This window comes from Mobula hypostoma, unplaced genomic scaffold (genome assembly GCF_963921235.1).
Source record: "Mobula hypostoma unplaced genomic scaffold, sMobHyp1.1 scaffold_104, whole genome shotgun sequence".
Classification (NCBI taxonomy): domain Eukaryota; kingdom Metazoa; phylum Chordata; class Chondrichthyes; order Myliobatiformes; family Myliobatidae; genus Mobula; species Mobula hypostoma.
The window spans coordinates 236,153-257,179 of record NW_026948216.1 but is presented as its reverse complement, the minus strand read 5'-3'; the positions used below and the strand labels follow the sequence as shown (position 1 = coordinate 257,179).

Here is a 21,027-nt window from a genome sequence, read left to right as displayed (position 1 = left end):
AGGACACAGATAGAGCGGATGTGAAGAGGATGTGTCCTGCAGTGGGGGAGTCTAGGACCAGAGGACACAGATAGAGTGGATGTGGAGAGGATGTTTCCTGTAGTGGGGGAGTCTGTGACCAGAGGGTACAGATAGAGTGGATGTGGAGAGGATGTTTCCTATAGTCGGGGAGTCTAGGACCAGAGGACACAGATATAGTGGATGTGGAGAGGATGTTTCCTATAGTGGGGGAGTCTAAGACCAGAGGACACAGATAGAGTGGATGTGGAGAGGATGTGTCCGGTAGTGGGGGAGTCCAGGACCAGAGGACACAGATAGAGTGGATGTGGAGAGGATGTGTTCTGTAGTGGGGGAGTCTGGGACCAGAGGACACAGATAGAGTGGACGTGGAGAGGATGTGTCCTGTAGTGGGGGAGTCTCAGACCAGAGGACACAGATACAGTGGATATGGAGAGGATGTTTCCTGTAGTGGGCGAGTCTCGGACCAGAGGGCACAGATAGAGTGGATGTGGAGAGGATGTTTCCTGCAGTCGGGGGAGTCTAGGACCAGAGGACACAGATAGAGTGGATGTGGAGAGGATGTTTCCTATTGTGGGGTGTCTAGGACCAGAGGACACAGACAGTGTGGATGTGGAGAGGATGTTTCCCATAGTGGGGGGAGTCTCGGACCAGAGGACACAGATAGAGTGGATGTGGAGAGGATGTTTCCTGTAGTGGGGGAGTCTCGGACCAGAGGACACAGATGGAATGGATGTGGAGAGGATGTTTCCTGTAGTGGGGGAGTCCAGGACCAGAGGACACAGATAGAGTGGATGTGGAGAGGATGTTTCCTGTAGTGGGGGAGTCTAGGACCAGAGGACACAGATAGAGTGGATCTGGAGAGGATGTTTCCTGTAGTGGAGGGAGTCTAGGACCAGAGGACACAGATAGAGTGGATTTGGAGAGGATGTTTCTATAGTGGGGGAGTCTAGTACCAGAGGACACAGATAGAGTGGATGTGGAGAGGATGTTTCCTGTAGTGGGGGAGTCTAGGACCAGAGGACACAGATAGAGTGGATGTGGAGAGGATGTTTCCTGTAGTGGGGGAGTCTAGGACCAGAGGACACAGATAAAGTGGATGTGGAGAAGATGTTTCCTATAGTGGGGGAGTCTAGGACCAGAGGACACAGATAGAGTGGATGTGGAGAGGATGTTTCTTATAGTGGGCGAGTCTCGGACCAGAGGACACAGATAGAATGGATGTGGAGAGGATGTTTCCTGTAGTGGGGGGAGTCTAGGACCAGAGGAAACAGATAGAGTGCATGTGGAGAGGGTGTTACCTGTAGTGGAGGGAGTCTAGGACCAGAGGACACAGATAAAGTGGATGTGGAGAGGATGTTTCCTATGGTGGGGGAGTCTAGGACCAGAGGACACAGATAGAGTGGATGTGGAGAGGATGTTTCCTATAGTAGGGGGAGTCTGGGACCAGCGGACACAGATAGAGTGGATGTGGAGAGGATGTTTCCTATAGTGGGGGAGTCCCGGACCAGAGGACACAGATAGAGTGGATGTGGAGAGGATGTTTCCTATAGTGGGGGGAGTCTGGGACCAGCGGACACAGATATAGTGGATGTGGAGAGGATGTTTCCTGTGGTGGGGGAGTCCAGGACCAGAGGACACAGACAGAGTGGATGTGGAGAGGATATTTCCTGTAGTGGGGGAGTCCAGGACCAGAGGACACAGATAGAGTGGATGTGGAGAGGGTGTTTCCTGTAGTGGAGGGAGTCTAGGACCAGAGGACACAGATAGAGTGGACGTGGAGAGGATGTGTCCTGTAGTGGGGGAGTCTCAGACCAGAGGACACAGATACAGTGGATATGGAGAGGATGTTTCCTGTAGTCGGGGGAGTCTAGGACCAGAGGACACAGATAGAGTGGATGTGGAGAGGATGTTTCCTATTGTGGGGTGTCTAGTACCAGAGGACACAGATAGAGTGGATGTGGAGAGGATGTTTCCCATAGTAGGGGGAGTCTCGGACCAGAGGACACAGATAGAGTGGATGTGGAGAGGATGTTTCCTGTAGTAGGGGAGTCTCGGACCAGAGGACACAGATGGAATGGATGTGGAGAGGATGTTTCCTGTAGTGGGGGAGTCCAGGACCAGAGGACACAGATAGAGTGGATGTGGAGAGGATGTTTCCTGTAGTGGGGGAGTCTAGGACCAGAGGACACAGATAGAGTGGATCTGGAGAGGATGTTTCCTGTAGTGGAGGGAGTCTAGGACCAGAGGACACAGATAGAGTGGATGTGGAGAGGATGTTTCTATAGTGGGGGAGTCTAGGACCAGAGGACACAGATACAGTGGATGTGGAGAGGATTTTTCTTGCAGTGGGGGAGTCTAGGACCAGAGGACACAGATAGAGTGGATGTGGAGAGGATGTTTCCTGTAGTGGGGGAGTCTAGGACCAGAGGACACAGATAGAGTGGATGTGGAGAGGATGTTTCCTGTAGTGGGGAGTCTCGGACCAGAGGACACAGATAGAATGGATGTGGAGAGGATGTTTCCTGTAGTGGGGGGAGTCTAGGTCCAGAGGACACAGATAGAGTGGATGTGAAGAGGATGTTTCCCGCAGTGGGGGAGTCTAGGACCAGAGGACACAGATAGAGTGGATGTGGAGAGGATGTTTCCTGTAGTGGGGGAGTCTGTGACCAGAGGGTACAGATAGAGTGGATGTGGAGAGGATGTTTCCTATAGTCGGGGAGTCTAGGACCAGAGGACACAGATATAGTGGATGTGGAGAGGATGTTTCCTATAGTGGGGGAGTCTAGGACCAGAGGACACAGATAGAGTGGATGTGGAGAGGATGTGTCCGGTAGTGGGGGAGTCCAGGACCAGAGGACACAGATAGAGTGGATGTGGAGAGGATGTGTCCTGTCGTGGGGGAGTCTCAGACCAGAGAACACAGATACAGTGGATATGGAGAGGATGTTTCCTGTAGTGGGCGAGTCTCGGACCAGAGGGCACAGATAGAATGGATGTGGAGAGGATGTTTCCTGCAGTCGGGGGAGTCTAGGACCAGAGGACACAGATAGAGTGGATGTGGAGAGGATGTTTCCTATTGTGGGGTGTCTAGGACCAGAGGACACAGACAGAGTGGATGTGGAGAGGATGTTTCCCATAGTGGGGGGAGTCTCGGACCAGAGGACACAGATAGAGTGGATGTGGAGAGGATGTTTCCTGTAGTGGGGGAGTCTGGACCAGAGGACACAGATGGAATGGATGTGGAGAGGATGTTTCCTGTAGTGGGGGAGTCCAGGACCAGAGGACACAGATAGAGTGGATGTGGAGAGGATGTTTCCTGTAGTGGGGGAGTCTAGGACCAGAGGACACAGATAGAGTGGATCTGGATAGGATGTTTCCTGTAGTGGAGGGAGTCTAGGACCAGAGGACACAGATAGAGTGGATTTGGAGAGGATGTTTCTATAGTGGGGGAGTCTAGTACCAGAGGACACAGATAGAGTGGATGTGGAGAGGATGTTTCCTGTAGTGGGGGAGTCTAGGACCAGAGGACACAGATAGAGTGGATGTGGAGAGGATGTTTCCTGTAGTGGGGGAGTCTCGGACCAGAGGACACAGATAAAGTGGATGTGGAGAGGATGTTTCCTATAGTGGGGGAGTCTAGGACCAGAGGACACTAATAGAGTGGATGTGGAGAGGATGTTTCTTATAGTGGGCGAGTCTCGGACCAGAGGACACAGATAGAATGGATGTGGAGAGGATGTTTCCTGTAGTGGGGGGAGTCTAGGACCAGAGCACACAGATAGAGTGCATGTGGAGAGGGTGTTTCCTGTAGTGGAGGGAGTCTAGGACCAGAGGACACAGATAGAGTGGACGTGAAGAGGATGTGTCCTGCAGTGGGGGAGTCTAGGACCAGAGGACACAGATAGAGTGGATGTGGAGAGGATGTGTCCTGCAGTGGGGGAGTCTAGGACCAGAGGACACAGATAGAGCGGATGTGAAGAGGATGTGTCCTGCAGTGGGGGAGTCTAGGACCAGAGGACACAGATAGAGTGGATGTGGAGAGGATGTTTCCTGTAGTGGGGGAGTCTGTGACCAGAGGGTACAGATAGAGTGGATGTGGAGAGGATGTTTCCTATAGTCGGGGAGTCTAGGACCAGAGGACACAGATATAGTGGATGTGGAGAGGATGTTTCCTATAGTGGGGGAGTCTAGGACCAGAGGACACAGATAGAGTGGATGTGGAGAGGATGTGTCCGGTAGTGGGGGAGTCCAGGAACAGAGGACACAGATAGAGTGGATGTAGAGAGGATGTTTCCTGTAGTGGGGGAGTCTAGGACCAGAGGACACAGATAGAGTGGATGTGGAGAGGATGTTTCCTGTGGTGGGGTGTCTAGGACCAGAGGACACAGATAGATTGGATGTGGAGAGGATGTTTCCTGTCGTGGGGGAGTTTCGGACCAGAGGACACAGATAGAGTGGATGTGGAGAGGATGTTTCCTGTCGTGGGGGGAGTCTAGGACCAGAGGACACAGATAGAGTGGATGTGGAGAGGATGTTTCCTATTGTGGGGTGTCTAGTACCAGAGGACACAGATAGAGTGGATGTGGAGAGGATGTTTCCCATAGTAGGGGGAGTCTCGGACCAGAGGACACAGATAGAGTGGATGTGGAGAGGATGTTTCCTGTAGTAGGGGAGTCTCGGACCAGAGGACACAGATGGAATGGATGTGGAGAGGATGTTTCCTGTAGTGGGGGAGTCCAGGACCAGAGGACACAGATAGAGTGGATGTGGAGAGGATGTTTCCTGTAGTGGGGGAGTCTAGGACCAGAGGACACAGATAGAGTGGATCTGGAGAGGATGTTTCCTGTAGTGGAGGGAGTCTAGGACCAGAGGACACAGATAGAGTGGATGTGGAGAGGATGTTTCTATAGTGGGGGAGTCTAGGACCAGAGGACACAGATACAGTGGATGTGGAGAGGATTTTTCTTGCAGTGGGGGAGTCTAGGACCAGAGGACACAGATAGAGTGGATGTGGAGAGGATGTTTCCTGTAGTGGGGGAGTCTAGGACCAGAGGACACAGATAAAGTGGATGTGGAGAGGATGTTTCCTGTAGTGGGCGAGTCTCGGACCAGAGGACACAGATAGAATGGATGTGGAGAGGATGTTTCCTGTAGTGGGGGGAGTCTAGGTCCAGAGGACACAGATAGAGCGGATGTGAAGAGGATGTGTCCCGCAGTGGGGGAGTCTAGGACCAGAGGACACAGATAGAGTGGATGTGGAGAGGAGGTTTCCTGTAGTGGGGGAGTCTGTGACCAGAGGGTACAGATAGAGTGGATGTGGAGAGGATGTTTCCTATAGTCGGGGAGTCTAGGACCAGAGGACACAGATATAGTGGATGTGGAGAGGATGTTTCCTATAGTGGGGGAGTCTAGGACCAGAGGACACAGATAGAGTGGATGTGGAGAGGATGTGTCCGGTAGTGGGGGAGTCCAGGACCAGAGGACACAGATAGAGTGGATGTGGAGAGGATGTGTCCTGTCGTGGGGGAGTCTCAGACCAGAGAACACAGATACAGTGGATATGGAGAGGATGTTTCCTGTAGTGGGCGAGTCTCGGACCAGAGGGCACAGATAGAATGGATGTGGAGAGGATGTTTCCTGCAGTCGGGGGAGTCTAGGACCAGAGGACACAGATAGAGTGGATGTGGAGAGGATGTTTCCTATTGTGGGGTGTCTAGGACCAGAGGACACAGACAGAGTGGATGTGGAGAGGATGTTTCCCATAGTGGGGGGAGTCTCGGACCAGAGGACACAGATAGAGTGGATGTGGAGAGGATGTTTCCTGTAGTGGGGGAGTCTCGGACCAGAGGACACAGATGGAATGGATGTGGAGAGGATGTTTCCTGTAGTGGGGGAGTCCAGGACCAGAGGACACAGATAGAGTGGATGTGGAGAGGATGTTTCCTGTAGTGGGGGAGTCTAGGACCAGAGGACACAGATAGAGTGGATCTGGATAGGATGTTTCCTGTAGTGGAGGGAGTCTAGGACCAGAGGACACAGATAGAGTGGATTTGGAGAGGATGTTTCTATAGTGGGGGAGTCTAGTACCAGAGGACACAGATAGAGTGGATGTGGAGAGGATGTTTCCTGTAGTGGGGGAGTCTAGGACCAGAGGACACAGATAGAGTGGATGTGGAGAGGATGTTTCCTGTAGTGGGGGAGTCTCGGACCAGAGGACACAGATAAAGTGGATGTGGAGAGGATGTTTCCTATAGTGGGGGAGTCTAGGACCAGAGGACACTAATAGAGTGGATGTGGAGAGGATGTTTCTTATAGTGGGCGAGTCTCGGACCAGAGGACACAGATAGAATGGATGTGGAGAGGATGTTTCCTGTAGTGGGGGGAGTCTAGGACCAGAGGACACAGATAGAGTGCATGTGGAGAGGGTGTTTCCTGTAGTGGAGGGAGTCTAGGACCAGAGGACACAGATAGAGTGGACGTGAAGAGGATGTGTCCTGCAGTGGGGGAGTCTAGGACCAGAGGACACAGATAGAGTGGATGTGGAGAGGATGTGTCCTGCAGTGGGGGAGTCTAGGACCAGAGGACACAGATAGAGCGGATGTGAAGAGGATGTGTCCTGCAGTGGGGGAGTCTAGGACCAGAGGACACAGATAGAGTGGATGTGGAGAGGATGTTTCCTGTAGTGGGGGAGTCTGTGACCAGAGGGTACAGATAGAGTGGATGTGGAGAGGATGTTTCCTATAGTCGGGGAGTCTAGGACCAGAGGACACAGATATAGTGGATGTGGAGAGGATGTTTCCTATAGTGGGGGAGTCTAGGACCAGAGGACACAGATAGAGTGGATGTGGAGAGGATGTGTCCGGTAGTGGGGGAGTCCAGGAACAGAGGACACAGATAGAGTGGATGTAGAGAGGATGTTTCCTGTAGTGGGGGAGTCTAGGACCAGAGGACACAGATAGAGTGGATGTGGAGAGGATGTTTCCTGTGGTGGGGTGTCTAGGACCAGAGGACACAGATAGATTGGATGTGGAGAGGATGTTTCCTGTCGTGGGGGAGTTTCGGACCAGAGGACACAGATAGAGTGGATGTGGAGAGGATGTTTCCTGTCGTGGGGGAGTCTGGGACCAGAGGACACAGATAGAGTGGATGTGGAGAGGATGTGTCCTGTAGTGGGGGAGTCTGGGACCAGAGGACACAGATAGAGTGGACGTGGAGAGGATGTGTCCTGTAGTGGGGGAGTCTCAGACCAGAGGACACAGATACAGTGGATATGGAGATGATGTTTCCTGTAGTGGGCGAATCTCGGACAAGAGGGCACAGATAGAGTGGATGTGGAGAGGATGTTTCCTGCAGTCGGGGGAGTCTAGGACCAGAGGACACAGATAGAGTGCATATGGAGAGGATGTTTCCTATTGTGGGGTGTCTAGGACCAGAGGACACAGACAGAGTGGATGTGGAGAGTATGTTTCCCATAGTGGGGGGAGTCTCGGACCAGAGGACACAGATAGAGTGGATGTGGAGAGGATGTTTCCTGTAGTGGGTGAGTCTTGGACCAGAGGAAACAGATAGAGTGGATGTGGAGAGGATGTTTCCTGTAGTGGGGGAGTCCAGGACCAGAGGACACAGATAGAGTGGATGTGGAGAGGATGTTTCCTGTAGTGGGGGAGTCTGTGACCAGAAGGTACAGATAAAGTGAATGTGGAGAGGATGTTTCCTATAGTGGGGGAGTCTAGGACCAGAGGACACAGATAGAGTGGATGTGGAGAGGATGTTTCCCATAGTGGGGGAGTCTAGGACCAGAGGACACAGACAGAGTGGATCTGGAGAGGATGTTTCCTGTAGTGGAGGGAGTCTCGGACCAGAGGACACAGATAGAGTAGATGTGGAGAGGATGTTTCTATAGTGGGGGAGTCTAGGACCAGAGGACACAGATAGAGTGGATGTGGAGAGGATGTTTCCTGTAGTGGGGGAGTCTAGGACCAGAGGACTCAGATACAGTGGATGTGGAGAGGATTTTTCTTGCAGTGGGGGAGTCTAGGACCAGAGGACACAGATAGAGTGGATGTGGAGAGGATGTTTCCTGTACTGGGGGAGTCTGGGACCAGCGGACACAGATAGAGTGGATGTGGAGAGGATGTTTTCTGTAGTGAGGGAGTCTAGGACCAGAGGACACAGATAGAGTGGATGTGGAGAGGATGTTTCTATAGTGGGGGAGTCTGGGACCAGAGGACACAGATAGAGTGGATGTGGAGAGGATGTTTCCTGTAGTGGGGGAGTCTAGGACCAGAGGACACAGATAGAGTGGATGTGGAGAGGATGTTTCCTGTAGTGGGGGAGTCTAGGACCAGAGGACACAGATAGAGTGGATGTGGAGAGGATGTTTCCTGTGGTGGGGGAGTCTAGGACCAGAGGACACAGATAGAGTGGATGTGGAGAGGATGTTTCTTATAGTGGGCGAGTCTCGGACCAGAGGACACAGATAGAATGGATGTGGAGAGGATGATTCCTGTAGTGGGGGGAGTCTAGGACCAGAGGACACAGATAGAGTGCATGTGGAGAGGGTGTTTCCTGTAGTGGAGGGAGTCTAGGACCAGAGGACACAGATAGAGTGGACGTGAAGAGGATGTGTCCTGCAGTGGGGGAGTCTAGGACCAGAGGACACAGATAGAGTGGATGTGGAGAGGATGTGTCCTGCAGTGGGGGAGTCTAGGACCAGAGGACACAGATAGAGCGGATGTGAAGAGGATGTGTCCTGCAGTGGGGGAGTCTAGGACCAGAGGACACAGATAGAGTGGATGTGGAGAGGATGTTTCCTGTAGTGGGGGAGTCTGTGACCAGAGGGTACAGATAGAGTGGATGTGGAGAGGATGTTTCCTATAGTCGGGGAGTCTAGGACCAGAGGACACAGATATAGTGGATGTGGAGAGTATGTTTCCTATAGTGGGGGAGTCTAGGACCAGAGGACACAGATAGAGTGGATGTGGAGAGGATGTGTCCGGTAGTGGGGGAGTCCAGGACCAGAGGACACAGATAGAGTGGATGTAGAGAGGATGTTTCCTGTAGTGGGGGAGTCTAGGACCAGAGGACACAGATAGAGTGGATGTGGAGAGGATGTTTCCTGTGGTGGAGTGTCTAGGACCAGAGGACACAGATAGATTGGATGTGGAGAGGATGTTTCCTGTCGTGGGGGAGTTTCGGACCAGAGGACACAGATAGAGTGGATGTGGAGAGGATGTTTCCTGTCGTAGGGGAGTCTGGGACCAGAGGACACAGATAGAGTGGATGTGGAGAGGATGTGTCCTGTAGTGGGGGAGTCTGGGACCAGAGGGCACAGATAGAGTGGACGTGGAGAGGATGTGTCCTGTAGTGGGGGAGTCTCAGACCAGAGGACACAGATACAGTGGATATGGAGATGATGTTTCCTGTAGTGGGCGAATCTCGGACCAGAGGGCACAGATAGAGTGGATGTGGAGAGGATGTTTCCTGCAGTCGGGGGAGTCTAGGACCAGAGGACACAGATAGAGTGGATGTGGAGAGGATGTTTCCTATTGTGGGGTGTCTAGGACCAGAGGACACAGACAGAGTGGATGTGGAGAGGATGTTTCCCATAGTGGGGGGAGTCTCGGACCAGAGGACACAGATAGAGTGGATGTGGAGAGGATGTTTCCTGTAGTGGGTGAGTCTTGGACCAGAGGAAACAGATAGAGTGGATGTGGAGAGGATGTTTCCTGTAGTGGGGGAGTCCAGGACCAGAGGACACAGATAGAGTGGATGTGGAGAGGATGTTTCCTGTAGTGGGGGAGTCTGTGACCAGAAGGTACAGATAAAGTGAATGTGGAGAGGATGTTTCCTATAGTGGGGGAGTCTAGGACCAGAGGACACAGATAGAGTGGATGTGGAGAGGATGTTTCCCATAGTGGGGGAGTCTAGGACCAGAGGACACAGACAGAGTGGATCTGGAGAAGATGTTTCCTGTAGTGGAGGGAGTCTCGGACCAGAGGACACAGATAGAGTAGATGTGGAAAGGATGTTTCTATAGTGGGGTAGTCTAGGACCAGAGGACACAGATAGAGTGGATGTGGAGAGGATGTTTCCTGTAGTGGGGGAGTCTAGGACCAGAGGACTCAGATACAGTGGATGTGGAGAGCATTTTTCTTGCAGTGGGGGAGTCTAGGACCAGAGGACACAGATAGAGTGGAGGTGGAGAGGATGTTTCCCGTACTGGGGGAGTCTGGGACCAGCGGACACAGATAGAGTGGATGTGGAGAGGATGTTTTCTGTAGTGAGGGAGTCTAGGACCAGAGGACACAGATAGAGTGGATGTGGAGAGGATGTTTCTATAGTGGGGGAGTCTGGGACCAGAGGACACAGATAGAGTGGATGTGGAGAGGATGTTTCCTGTAGTGGGGGAGTCTAGGACCAGAGGACACAGATAGAGTGGATGTGGAGAGGATGTTTCCTGTAGTGGGGGAGTCTAGGACCAGAGGACACAGATAAAGTGGATGTGGAGAGGATGTTTCCTATAGTGGGGGAGTCTAGGACCAGAGGACACAGATAGAGTGGATGTGGAGAGGATGTTTCTTATAGTGGGCGAGTCTCGGACCAGAGGACACAGATAGAATGGATGTGGAGAGGATGATTCCTGTAGTGGGGGGAGTCTAGGACCAGAGGACACAGATAGAGTGCATGTGGAGAGGGTGTTTCCTGTAGTGGAGGGAGTCTAGGACCAGAGGACACAGATAGAGTGGACGTGAAGAGGATGTGTCCTGCAGTGGGGGAGTCTAGGACCAGAGGACACAGATAGAGTGGATGTGGAGAGGATGTGTCCTGCAGTGGGGGAGTCTAGGACCAGAGGACACAGATAGAGCGGATGTGAAGAGGATGTGTCCTGCAGTGGGGGAGTCTAGGACCAGAGGACACAGATAGAGTGGATGTGGAGAGGATGTTTCCTGTAGTGGGGGAATCTGTGACCAGAGGGTACAGATAGAGTGGATGTGGAGAGGATGTTTCCTATAGTCGGGGAGTCTAGGACCAGAGGACACAGATATAGTGGATGTGGAGAGTATGTTTCCTATAGTGGGGGAGTCTAGGACCAGAGGACACAGATAGAGTGGATGTGGAGAGGATGTGTCCGGTAGTGGGGGAGTCCAGGACCAGAGGACACAGATAGAGTGGATGTAGAGAGGATGTTTCCTGTAGTGGGGGAGTCTAGGACCAGAGGACACAGATAGAGTGGATGTGGAGAGGATGTTTCCTGTGGTGGTGTGTCTAGGACCAGAGGACACAGATAGATTGGATGTGGAGAGGATGTTTCCTGTCGTGGGGGAGTTTCGGACCAGAGGACACAGATAGAGTGGATGTGGAGAGGATGTTTCCTGTCGTAGGGGAGTCTGGGACCAGAGGACACAGATAGAGTGGATGTGGAGAGGATGTGTCCTGTAGTGGGGGAGTCTGGGACCAGAGGGCACAGATAGAGTGGACGTGGAGAGGATGTGTCCTGTAGTGGGGGAGTCTCAGACCAGAGGACACAGATACAGTGGATAAGATGATGTTTCCTGTAGTGGGCGAATCTCGGACCAGAGGGCACAGATAGAGTGGATGTGGAGAGGATGTTTCCTGCAGTCGGGGGAGTCTAGGACCAGAGGACACAGATAGAGTGGATGTGGAGAGGATGTTTCCTATTGTGGGGTGTCTAGGACCAGAGGACACAGACAGAGTGGATGTGGAGAGGATGTTTCCCATAGTGGGGGGAGTCTCGGACTAGAGGACACAGATAGAGTGGATGTGGAGAGGATGTTTCCTGTAGTGGGTGAGTCTTGGACCAGAGGAAACAGATAGAGTGGATGTGGAGAGGATGTTTCCTGTAGTGGGGGAGTCCAGGACCAGAGGACACAGATAGAGTGGATGTGGAGAGGATGTTTCCTGTAGTGGGGGAGTCTGTGACCAGAAGGTACAGATAAAGTGAATGTGGAGAGGATGTTTCCTATAGTGGGGGAGTCTAGGACCAGAGGACACAGATAGAGTGGATGTGGAGAGGATGTTTCCCATAGTGGGGGAGTCTAGGACCAGAGGACACAGACAGAGTGGATCTGGAGAAGATGTTTCCTGTAGTGGAGGGAGTCTCGGACCAGAGGACACAGATAGAGTAGAAGTGGAAAGGATGTTTCTATAGTGGGGTAGTCTAGGACCAGAGGACACAGATAGAGTGGATGTGGAGAGGATGTTTCCTGTAGTGGGGGAGTCTAGGACCAGAGGACTCAGATACAGTGGATGTGGAGAGGATTTTTCTTGCAGTGGGGGAGTCTAGGACCAGAGGACACAGATAGAGTGGATGTGGAGAGGATGTTTCCTGTAGTGGGGGAGTCTGGGACCAGCGGACACAGATAGAGTGGATGTGGAGAGGATGTTTTCTGTAGTGAGGGAGTCTAGGACCAGAGGACACAGATAGAGTGGATGTGGAGAGGATGTTTCTATAGTGGGGGAGTCTGGGACCAGAGGACACAGATAGAGTGGATGTGGAGAGGATGTTTCCTGTAGTGGGGGAGTCTAGGACCAGAGGACACAGATAGAGTGGATGTGGAGAGGATGTTTCCTGTAGTGGGGGAGTCTAGGACCAGAGGACACAGATAAAGTGGATGTGGAGAGGATGTTTCCTATAGTGGGGGAGTCTAGGACCAGAGGACACAGATAGAGTGGATGTGGAGAGGATGTTTCTTATAGTGGGCGAGTCTCGGACCAGAGGACACAGATAGAATGGATGTGAAGAGGATGTTTCCTGTAGTGGGGGGAGTCTAGGACCAGAGGACACAGATAGAGTGCATGTGGAGAGGGTGTTTCCTGTAGTGGAGGGAGTCTAGGACCAGAGGACACAGATAGAGTGGACGTGAAGAGGATGTGTCCTGCAGTGGGGGAGTCTAGGACCAGAGGACACAGATAGAGTGGATGTGGAGAGGATGTGTCCTGCAGTGGGGGAGTCTAGGACCAGAGGACACAGATAGAGCGGATGTGAAGAGGATGTGTCCTGCAGTGGGGGAATCTAGGACCAGAGGACACAGATAGAGTGGATGTGGAGAGGATGTTTCCTGTAGTGGGGGAGTCTGTGACCAGAGGGTACAGATAGAGTGGATGTGGAGAGGATGTTTCCTATAGTCGGGGAGTCTAGGACCAGAGGACACAGATATAGTGGATGTGGAGAGTATGTTTCCTATAGTGGGGGAGTCTAGGACCAGAGGACACAGATAGAGTGGATGTGGAGAGGATGTGTCCGGTAGTGGGGCAGTCCAGGACCAGAGGACACAGATAGAGTGGATGTAGAGAGGATGTTTCCTGTAGTGGGGGAGTCTAGGACCAGAGGACACAGATAGAGTGGATGTGGAGAGGATGTTTCCTGTGGTGGTGTGTCTAGGACCAGAGGACACAGATAGATTGGATGTGGAGAGGATGTTTCCTGTCGTGGGGGAGTTTCGGACCAGAGGACACAGATAGAGTGGATGTGGAGAGGATGTTTCCTGTCGTAGGGGAGTCTGGGACCAGAGGACACAGATAGAGTGGATGTGGAGAGGATGTGTCCTGTAGTGGGGGAGTCTGGGACCAGAGGGCACAGATAGAGTGGACGTGGAGAGGATGTGTCCTGTAGTGGGGGAGTCTCAGACCAGAGGACACAGATACAGTGGATATGGAGATGATGTTTCCTGTAGTGGGCGAATCTCGGACCAGAGGGCACAGATAGAGTGGATGTGGAGAGGATGTTTCCTGCAGTCGGGGGAGTCTAGGACCAGAGGACACAGATAGAGTGGATGTGGAGAGGATGTTTCCTATTGTGGGGTGTCTAGGACCAGAGGACACAGACAGAGTGGATGTGGAGAGGATGTTTCCCATAGTGGGGGGAGTCTCGGACTAGAGGACACAGATAGAGTGGATGTGGAGAGGATGTTTCCTGTAGTGGGTGAGTCTTGGACCAGAGGAAACAGATAGAGTGGATGTGGAGAGGATGTTTCCTGTAGTGGGGGAGTCCAGGACCAGAGGACACAGATAGAGTGGATGTGGAGAGGATGTTTCCTGTAGTGGGGGAGTCTGTGACCAGAAGGTACAGATAAAGTGAATGTGGAGAGGATGTTTCCTATAGTGGGGGAGTCTAGGACCAGAGGACACAGATAGAGTGGATGTGGAGAGGATGTTTCCCATAGTGGGGGAGTCTAGGACCAGAGGACACAGACAGAGTGGATCTGGAGAAGATGTTTCCTGTAGTGGAGGGAGTCTCGGACCAGAGGACACAGATAGAGTAGAAGTGGAAAGGATGTTTCTATAGTGGGGTAGTCTAGGACCAGAGGACACAGATAGAGTGGATGTGGAGAGGATGTTTCCTGTAGTGGGGGAGTCTAGGACCAGAGGACTCAGATACAGTGGATGTGGAGAGGATTTTTCTTGCAGTGGGGGAGTCTAGGACCAGAGGACACAGATAGAGTGGATGTGGAGAGGATGTTTCCTGTAGTGGGGGAGTCTGGGACCAGCGGACACAGATAGAGTGGATGTGGAGAGGATGTTTTCTGTAGTGAGGGAGTCTAGGACCAGAGGACACAGATAGAGTGGATGTGGAGAGGATGTTTCTATAGTGGGGGAGTCTGGGACCAGAGGACACAGATAGAGTGGATGTGGAGAGGATGTTTCCTGTAGTGGGGGAGTCTAGGACCAGAGGACACAGATAGAGTGGATGTGGAGAGGATGTTTCCTGTAGTGGGGGAGTCTAGGACCAGAGGACACAGATAAAGTGGATGTGGAGAGGATGTTTCCTATAGTGGGGGAGTCTAGGACCAGAGGACACAGATAGAGTGGATGTGGAGAGGATGTTTCTTATAGTGGGCGAGTCTCGGACCAGAGGACACAGATAGAATGGATGTGAAGAGGATGTTTCCTGTAGTGGGGGGAGTCTAGGACCAGAGGACACAGATAGAGTGCATGTGGAGAGGGTGTTTCCTGTAGTGGAGGGAGTCTAGGACCAGAGGACACAGATAGAGTGGACGTGAAGAGGATGTGTCCTGCAGTGGGGGAGTCTAGGACCAGAGGACACAGATAGAGTGGATGTGGAGAGGATGTGTCCTGCAGTGGGGGAGTCTAGGACCAGAGGACACAGATAGAGCGGATGTGAAGAGGATGTGTCCTGCAGTGGGGGAATCTAGGACCAGAGGACACAGATAGAGTGGATGTGGAGAGGATGTTTCCTGTAGTGGGGGAGTCTGTGACCAGAGGGTACAGATAGAGTGGATGTGGAGAGGATGTTTCCTATAGTCGGGGAGTCTAGGACCAGAGGACACAGATATAGTGGATGTGGAGAGTATGTTTCCTATAGTGGGGGAGTCTAGGACCAGAGGACACAGATAGAGTGGATGTGGAGAGGATGTGTCCGGTAGTGGGGCAGTCCAGGACCAGAGGACACAGATAGAGTGGATGTAGAGAGGATGTTTCCTGTAGTGGGGGAGTCTAGGACCAGAGGACACAGATAGAGTGGATGTGGAGAGGATGTTTTCTGTGGTGGGGTGTCTAGGACCAGAGGACACAGATAGATTGGATGTGGAGAGGATGTTTCCTGTCGTGGGGGAGTTTCGGACCAGAGGACACAGATAGAGTGGATGTGGAGAGGATGTTTACTGTCGTAGGGGAGTCTGGGACCAGAGGACACAGATAGAGTGGATGTGGAGAGGATGTGTCCTGTAGTGGGGGAGTCTGGGACCAGAGGACACAGATAGAGTGGACGTGGAGAGGATGTGTCCTGTAGTGGGGGAGTCTCAGACCAGAGGACACAGATACAGTGGATATGGAGATGATGTTTCCTGTAGTGGGCGAATCTCGGACCAGAGGGCACAGATAGAGTGGATGTGGAGAGGATGTTTCCTGCAGTCGGGGGAGTCTAGGACCAGAGGACACAGATAGAGTGGATGTGGAGAGGATGTTTCCTATTGTGGGGTGTCTAGGACCAGAGGACACAGACAGAGTGGATGTGGAGAGGATGTTTCCCATAGTGGGGGTAGTCTCGGACCAGAGGACACAGATAGAGTGGATGTGGAGAGGATGTTTCCTATCGTGATGGAGTCTAGGACCAGAGGACACAGATAGTGTGGATGTGGAGAGGATGTTTCCTGTAGTGGGTGAGTCTTGGACCAGAGGAAACAGATAGAGTGGATGTGGAGAGGATGTTTCCTGTAGTGGGGGAGTCCAGGACCAGAGGACACAGATAGAGTGGATGTGGAGAGGATGTTTCCTGTAGTGGGGGAGTCTGTGACCAGAAGGTACAGATAAAGTGAATGTGGAGAGGATGTTTCCTGTAGTGGGGGAGTCTAGGACCAGAGGACACAGATAGAGTGGATGTGGAGAGGATGTTTCCCATAGTGGGGAGTCTAGGACCAGAGGACACAGACAGAGTGGATCTGGAGAGGATGTTTCCTGTAGTGGAGGGAGTCTCGGACCAGAGGACACAGATAGAGTAGATGTGGAGAGGATGTTTCTATGGTGGGGGAGTCTGGGACCAGAGGACACAGATAGAGTGGATGTGGAGAGGATGTTTCCTGTAGTGGGGGAGTCTAGGACCAGAGGACACAGATAGAGTGGATGTGGAGAGGATGTTTCCTGTAGTGGGGGAGTCTAGGACCAGAGGACTCAGATACAGTGGATGTGGAGAGGATTTTTCTTGCAGTGGGGGAGTCTGGGACCAGAGGACACAGATAGAGTGGATGTGGAGAGGATGTTTTCTGTAGTGGGGGGAGTCTGGGACCAGAGGACACAGATAGAGTGGATGTGGAGAGGATGTTTCCTGTAGTGAGGGAGTCTAGGACCAGAGGACACAGATAGAGTGGATGTGGAGAGGATGTTTCCTGTAGTGAGGGAGTCTGGGACCAGAGGACACAGATAGAGTGGATGTGGAGAGGATGTTTCCTGTAGTGAGGGAGTCTGGGACCAGAGGACACAGATAGAGTGGATGTGGAGAGGATGTTTCCTGTAGTGGGGGAGTCTAGGACCAGAGGACTGAGGAGGAATTTCTTTAGCCAAGAGCGGTGAATCTGTGGTATCTGTTGTGTTGGTATTAGACGGGGTCTCCAGGCGGTTCACCGGTATTAAACCCGTGTGGAAAGAGTTGCGGGTGAAGGGGTTTGCGAGAAGGAGGTGGTGGGAGTGGGGATGGAGGGGAAATGGAGGGACGTGGAGCGTTGAAGGGGTGAGGAAGATGCTGAGAGGGAAGGTTGAGGGAGGGAAGAGGTCAGAGGTGAGGAGGGAACGCGGGGAACGGGGGGTGGGGGTGAGAGGGACGACAGAGGGAGAACTGGAGAGGGGTGGGGGGCAATGAGTGGGTGCGAGTGAGGGGTGATCTCTCCACCTTCTTTCTGCCCAGATGGCGTCCGGTCCGTGAGAGCGCACGAAGACGAATCGTGGGTGCAGACGGCAGGGGAACGGGGGAGCCACACTTCCCGTCGCAGTCGTGACCCTTCCCCCTTCACCCTGACCCCCACCCAGAGCACTCGGAGATTCCCACAGCCCCCCACCCCACCCAGAGTGTCCCTCCGTGCTAATAAAGATGGAGACCGAAAGAAAGAGAGGGAGAGACTCCTTGTATGTGCGTTGATGCTGGAGGGGAGATAGGGACGGCGAGGGAGCAGGGGGGGTGAGGAGAGACGAGGGAGCAGGGGGTGTGAGGGGTGAAGGAAGGATGAGGGAGAGGCACCGAGGAGCTGGTGGACCTTTCCCCTCCGGGTACCTCCGACACACTCCGTCCCCTCTCGAGGCTTTGCCCAGGGACGGACTCTCCCCCGTGCCCCCGGCCACAGATGCCCGAGCTCGCCGGCGCAGTCTCGAAGATTTCTGGAGAGCGGCCTGCGCTTCGTCCGGAGTCGGGGAGGGGGCTCCGGTTGGTCACCGAACAGGGGTGGCTATCTGTCGTTCCGGATGTTAATGCAACAGAGACCGGGCCCCTCGGCCCATCGAGTCTGTGCTGGAATATCTATCGGCCCAGTCCCGCCGACCTTCTCCGGGACCCCACATCCCTCCGCACACCGCTCCCGTCCGTGTACCCGTCCAAACTTCCCTCCGACGTGGAAATCGAAATCCCATCCACCTCTTGTGCTGGCCCCTCGTCCCACTCCCTCACCGTCCTCTGAGTGAAAAGTTCCTCTCTCACCCTGAACCGAGTTCCGGTCTGCCCCAGCCTCGGTGGGAGAAGCCCACTGTCATCTACCCCATCGATACCCCTCGTAATCTCGTGTACCTCTGTCAGATCTCCCCTCGATCTTCTGCCTTCCCAGGAATGAAGTCCCAGCCTCTTCTCACCCGGGTCCCCCCAGTCCAGGCAACATCCTTCTAAATTCTCTCTGCACCCTGTCAATCCGGTTGGCATCTCTGCTGTCGGGAGGTGACCAAAACCACACACGACACTCCCAACTGGGCCTCACCAAGGTCTGAAACACTTCCGGCACAAGTCGCCCTGTCTAAGCCTAACGTCCTACCGAGTCCATAACTCTCCACTTTACCCTGTCTCAGGGTCTTAAATGTCCCGAATGTGTCTGCCCGACCCACCAGCCCGGGCAGGGCGTTCCACACACCCACCTCTCCATCTGTAAAAGAACCCCGCCCCTGACATTTCCAATATGACGAGACTTTGTAAAGCGCTGGCGAGGCCTCACTTGGAGTATTGGGAGCAGTTCTGGGCCCCTTATCAGAGAATCGATGTGCTGACGTCGGAGAGGGTCGAACGGAGGTTCATGAACAGCACGCTGCGACCAAACAGCTTGTTATATACACAGCGTTTCACGGCTCTGGGCCTGTACTCACCGGAATTCAGAAAAAAGAGAGGTGACCTCATTGAATCCTATCGAACGGTAAAAGGCCTAAATAAAGTGGATGTGGAGAGGATGTTTCCTGTAGTGGGGGAGTCTAGGACCAGAGGACACAGATAGAGTGGATGTGGAGAGGATGTTTCCTGTAGTGGGGGAGACTAGGACCAGAGGACACAGATAGAGTGGATGTGGAGATGATGTTTCCTGTAGTGGGGGAGTCTAGGACCAGAGGACACGATAGAGTGGATGTGGAGAGGATGTTTCCTGTAGTGGGGGAGTCTAGGACCAGAGGACACAGATAGAGTGGATGTGGAGAGGATGTTTCCTGTAGTGGGGGAGTCTCGGACCAGAGGACACAGATAGAGTGGATGTGGAGAGGATGTTTCCTATAGTGGGAGAGTCTAGGACCAGAGAACACAAATAGAGTGGATGTGGAGAGGATGTTTCCCATAGTGGGGGGAGTCTCGGACCAGAGGACACAGATAGAGTGGATGTGGAGAGGATGTTTCCCATAGTGGCGGAGTCTCGGACCAGAGGACACAGATAGAGTGGATGTGGAGAGGATGTTTCCTGTAGTGGGGGAGTCTCGGACCAGAGGACACAGAAAGAGTGGATGTGGAGTGGGTGTTTCCTGTAGTGGGAGGAGTCTAGGACCAGAGGACACAGATAGAGTGCATGTGGAGAGGGTGTTTCCTGTAGTGGAGGGAGTCTAGGACCAGAGGACACAGATAGAGTGGACGTGAAGAGGATGTGTCCTGCAGTGGGGGAGTCTAGGACCAGAGGATACAGATAGAGTGGATGTGGAGAGGATGTGTCCTGCAGTGGGGGAGTCTAGGACCAGACGACACAGATAGAGTGGATGTGGAGAGGATGTTTCCTATAGTGGGGGAGTGTAGGACCAGAGGACACAGATAGAGTGGATGTGGAGAGGATGTTTCCTATAGTGGGGGAGTGTAGGACCAGAGGACACAGATAGAGTGGATGTGGAGAGGATGTGTCCGGTAGTGGGGGAGTCCAGGACCAGAGGACACAGATAGAGTGGATGTAGAGGGGATGTTTCCTGTAGTGAGGGAGTCTAGGACCAGAGGACACAGATAGAGTGGATGTGGAGAGGATGTTTCCTGTGGTGGGGGAGTCTAGGACCAGAGGACACAGATAGAGTGGATGTGGAGAGGATGTTTCCTGTCGTGGGGGAGTTTCGGACCAGAGGACACAGATAGAGTGGATGTGGAGAGGATGTTTCCTGTAGTGGGGGAGTCTGGGACCAGAGGACACAGATAGAGTGGACGTGGAGAGGATGTGTCCTGTAGTGGGGGAGTCTCAGACCAGAGGACACAGATACAGTGGATATGGAGAGGATGTTTCCTGTAGTGGGCGAGTCTCGGACCAGAGGGCACGGATAGAGTGGATGTGGAGAGGATGTTTCCTGCAGTCGGGGGAGTCTAGGACCAGAGGACACAGACAGAGTGGATGTGGAGAGGATGTTTCCTATAGTGGGGGGAGTCTCGGACCAGAAAAACAGATAGAGTGGATGTGGAGAGGATGTTTCCTGTAGTGGGTGAGTCTTGGACCAGAGGAAACAGATAGAGTGGATGTGGAGAGGATGTTTCCTGTAGTGGGGGAGTCCAGGACCAGAGGACACAGATAGAGTGGATGTGGAGAGGATGTTTCCTGTAGTGGGGGAGTCTGTGACCAGCAGGTACAGATAAAGTGAATGTGGAGAGGATGTTTCCTATAGTCGGGGAGTCTAGGACCAGAGGACACAGACAGAGTGGATCTGGAGAGGATGTTTCCTGTAGTGGAGGGAGTCTAGGACCAGAGGACACAGATAGAGTGAATGCGGAGAGGATGTTTCTATAGTGGGGGAGTCTAGGACCAGAGGACACAGATAGATTGGATGTGGAGAGGATGTTTCCTGTAGTGGGGGAGTCTAGGACCAGAGGACACAGATACAGTGGATGTGGAGAGGATTTTTCTTGCAGTGGGGGAGTCTAGGACCAGAGGACACAGATAAAGTGGATGTGGAGAGGATGTTTCCTGTTGTGGGCGAGTCTCGGACCAGAGGACACAGATAGAATGGATGTGGAGAGGATGTTTCCTGTCGTCGGGGAGTTTCGGAACAGAGAACACAGATAGAGTGGATGTGGAGAGGATGTTTCCTGTAGTGGGGGAGTCTAGGACCAGAGGA

General features: G+C 53.0%; 1 protein-coding gene across 2 annotated transcripts in view; it reads left to right on the top strand.

Annotated features, from left to right (window-relative positions):
* Positions 1-17,534, top strand: part of LOC134341910 (uncharacterized) — a 28,870-nt gene extending 11,336 nt beyond the window's left edge. For both annotated transcript variants that reach the window (XM_063039839.1, XM_063039838.1), the window contains one exon: positions 17,402-17,534. The gene's annotated coding sequence lies outside the window, so the exon portion shown is untranslated. The remainder of the gene's footprint in view (positions 1-17,401) is intronic.
* The last annotated feature ends 3,493 nt before the right edge of the window (positions 17,535-21,027 follow it).